Source organism: Triticum aestivum, chromosome 4A, assembly GCF_018294505.1.
Source record: "Triticum aestivum cultivar Chinese Spring chromosome 4A, IWGSC CS RefSeq v2.1, whole genome shotgun sequence".
Classification (NCBI taxonomy): domain Eukaryota; kingdom Viridiplantae; phylum Streptophyta; class Magnoliopsida; order Poales; family Poaceae; genus Triticum; species Triticum aestivum.
The window spans coordinates 73,109,983-73,114,213 of record NC_057803.1 but is presented as its reverse complement, the minus strand read 5'-3'; positions in this window follow the sequence as shown (position 1 = coordinate 73,114,213).

Sequence of the window (4,231 nt, the reverse complement as noted above, 5' to 3'; positions counted from 1 at the left end):
ATATACTACTATATAAATTATGAAGCGCGCGCAATCCAGCGCTCCAAATTTGTCGTGTGATAGCACTTTTTAACGCGTGCTCAAACTTTTTTTGTGCACGCACTATTTGACAGCTTCTGTTGAAGCTGTCCGACGCTCAAAAAAACTAAATTTTAACTCGCAAAATAGTTTTTGGACGCTTGTTAGAGATGCTCTAATAGGAGCTCTCTGCGCGCAATAGGTTCTCCCGCAAGCCAACCCACCTGCTAGGCAGGCTGATAAAAATCGCTCTAGCGTGATATTGTGGCTGGCTGGCCCATGGGCAAGTTGAGAGGCTTGACTTCCCTAACAAAAAGTTAGCAGTCCTAAAAAACAAAGTTAGTACAAAAACCAGAGATTGACTTTGCATTATCACTTAGTTTCTCTATCTATGGACTTTGCACTCGTTCGTCTAGACGCGAAGACTTTGGAAGATCCGTCCTGTGTAGTATCTATCGGTCAGGCATGACTTGACAGCTTCACCGAAGCTTCGTGCATGATGAAGCAACTCCACCTCCTGCCTCTTTCTTTCAGCGCTGCTCCACAAATAATGCTCACAAAAAAGAAACGGCACCGTAGTACCGCCATCATTCGATCTAGAAGACCAGATCCTAGGGTTTCCCCCGAGGCAGCACGAGTGGGTCGACAAAGTTACATGGTGGTGCCTTCATCAAGGTACTGGTGCAAAACGCCGTCATCGCCCGCCAACGGCTCGGTTTTCACCGACAACTATGTCTCCCCGACTCGTAGCTGGGACTAAATGAGAATCTCGAGATCTGACCACCCAGCCGCAGGGGAGAATATCTGGTGCTACCGAGGCTTAAATGCTACCGTGATACGGTCATCTGGACTGTCGGATTCTTAGATCGGACGGCATCCGGGAGCTGTTGGATCTGTTAGACCTATGTGCAATTTTCGGACTCATCGTAGGCTTTTTTTTGCAAATGTTGCAGAGTTATTGAGAGCCGTCTGATCTGAGAATCCGACGGCCAAGAAGCTTGTATCACGGTAGAACCTAAAGCTTGGTAGCACTAGGTATATTCCCCCAGCTGCAGGCCGGCCACCTCTGAAGGAAGATATAACCACCACCGCCGGCTGCACCGGTCATAACAGATCTAACCGGAGGTGCCACCGATGCGACCACCAGGCCCTTCACGCCGCCGCCGCCGATTCAAAGGCAGATGGCGCGCCACCGTCGCGGCCACCCGAACAGGGCAGGCTGCCATGCCTGCAGCCTGCGCCACCTCCGACGTCGCCGCGCCACAGCCATCGTCGTCGCCAACACTGCCACCACAGCCACCATTAGGACGCTCGCCGCCACACCACCGTGGTCCAGATCTGGGTTATCATGAACCAGATTGGCGCCGGCGCAGTCCAGGTCGGGGTCACACCCTCGAGCCAGGCGCCCCGCGTCACCCTATGACCCGCGATGGAACATCAGGCTTATAGCTACTCCGAAATTGCTTCACACACGACAGTCAACGCACGATGCATGCACGATTCTCCTTCCCCAACAGTGCTCCTGCATGCATGCTAGCTGTTGGTGCTATCACCTCTGAATCGTGCATGCATCGGCCGTGCATGCGTCGTGTATATAGCAGCGCTGTAGCTACTCGGGACAATGATTTGCCTGAGCCATTATCAACATAATCCATTTCGGTTGCAACATAGCGTATCATCTAGCTAGCCAGTAACTTAAAATGGCACGTCTAACTTTATGCAACGTACTCCCTCCGTAAACTAATATAAGAGCGTTTAGATTATTATTTTAGTAATCTGAACACTCTTATATTAGTTTACAGAGGGAGTACTAGTATTGGTCATGTCCCCGCTTTATCCACCTACTCTACACACTACCAGAACGTGCACTTTCCGCTGCAGCAAAACGGCCGTAAAGCATGTAGAAAAAAAAAACGGCCGCGAAGGATCACCATGCTTTGCATGGATTTGAGGCCAGTGTGACACACACAGTGCATTATTGACGATATAGGACCATGCTGATCGTTGAGAATGGCGAAAAAACTCGAAGCAGCCATGGGCCGAAAGTGACACTTGGACATATCGTTCAATCTTATGGTAAAAGCATCTTCAGCCGCGCCTTCAACAGGCCCCCCATCAGGCCTTTTTTTGTCGCCGGCGTCGAAAAAAGACCCAGTCGCGTCTTCGGGAGCCCATTTTTCGCCGGTTAGGCCCGAAACTGCCGCCAGCAGATCCAGGCCGAACCCGCCGCACTGTGGGTGCCCGGGGACGCCGATGCAATCGTTTTTGGCGCGAAAGAATGGTGAGCCCGCCGAGTCAGCGACCCTCGTGCCTCGTCGTCCTCATCGCCTCGGTTTCCCGCGGGGAATCAATGCCAAGGCTGCCGCCGGTCAGTCCTTCATTGATTCCTCACGGGCGGCGCAGTGCGGCGACGTGCCCCCTCCCACCACGCATGCACACGTTGCCGCCCCCTCCTTTGTTTTTTAGTAGATTTTATGTTTTCTATATGTAAAAAATTGTGGAACGCCTAATCTATGTCATGTTTGCCGAATTTATGTCGTGTTTGCCGAATCTATGTTGTGTTTGTCGAATTTTGACTGAATATCTTTTAAAAAATGTTTACAAAAATGACGTCTGGGGGCGGCGGCTGGGACCCGATCGCCCCCACAGCGAAAATATCGCCGGTTTGGCCCCAAGCGGCGCTTTTTCTAGCCCCTGGAGAGGGGGGGGGGGGGGCAACATCTGGAGATGGTTTAAGCTCCACAATGCTGGCAACATAGCCCGGCCAGACTTTCTGATCAAATTTAGAAAGTCTACTACTTAGCTTTGAGTTTTTTTGTGTACCTAAAGCTTAGCACATATTGATGCTGTAGCCAGCTGGATATTCTCCCAGAATGGAAGAGAAGAACATGGAGTTCTCTAGACTACTTCCTTCTTTGCCAATACTGTTCCTTTGCTTGCTCATGCATTGCTAAAAGTGGTTGCGAGGAAGTTGACCTAAGAGCCACAATGGCACCATGAAGATATGCAAGGGGCCTACTTGCATCATCTGACAGGAGTATTGTTTCCCTTTTTCTTTTTTGCATTTGACCATGCGTTGTCCAATTGGATGAAAGATGGCATTTGTCTTCTACATGCTCTTCCATGCGATAGAGGTTAAAACAAGGAAAATGAATGTAGCTTTCAGAGAAAAACTAAAATAAAGAATGCAAGTTGTTCATGAGCTGCTCATCTGATAAGTTGATGTGATTCTTGCTGAGAATATGTGCATTTTTTTATAAATTTTAATCCGGAAATACAGTAGGTAAAATATGATGAACATGGTAGACATAATATTTGGACCAACAAAAGTACTAGACGAACAAGACAAGTAATCAAGTATGTAAGACAAATATAACATGTCCATATCGATTGTTAGTACCAAAGTTCTGAAAATGATCCCTCATAGAAGGGATAAGAGCACATAAAATTTGGTGGATGAATATATGTTTGCAGTGACAACATTGTCGGAGGTTGACATGTTGTGAAGGTAGTATTCGTCGTCGGGAAGTAGTCTTTGCTGGGCAAGTAGTCCCACAAGAACAGTTCGCGGCAATGGTTTGGCTTCTTTCACGTGTGGCAAAAAAAGATGAGATACATGATGCATAGGTCGTGGCCCATCTTGCCTCGCTCACGAAGCACTGATGCGTGGGCAGACACGAGGCTTGGAAAGTAAGGTGTCGGAGAAGTGCGCGTGTATGTGTTCTTTTCTCATGTTCCTAGTGTGTATAAAACATCCAACCATATATTTTTGTCTAACTCACCCTTCAACCACTAGCAAAGTGAGAGTAAACTTTAACACCCCTTGTGGTGCATAAAGGAGCTAGGTGGGCCTAGGAATAATTTGACATTAATAATGTGCTAAGCCCAAATAATTTCAACAATTATAGTGAAGGGAATGCAATCTCCTAGGTGGTGTAACCATGGAGCTGCATAGATTCACCCTGCGACCACTCGATGAACTCAAGAACTGGTAGCCGAGGTTCAATTCTGATGTTTCAAGTGCTCGTACGTAGGATATCAACACTTTGGTGTGCTGCACTCTGAGGATGATATCAACACTTTGGTGTGCTGCACTCTGAGGATGATTTGGCTAGAGAGGAATAGTCGCGTTTTCAACAGAGTGCCATCCTTGCCCTTGGTTGTCACCTTGCGAATTTGCAATGAGTTTTTCCTGCGGATGTTGGCTAGGGTA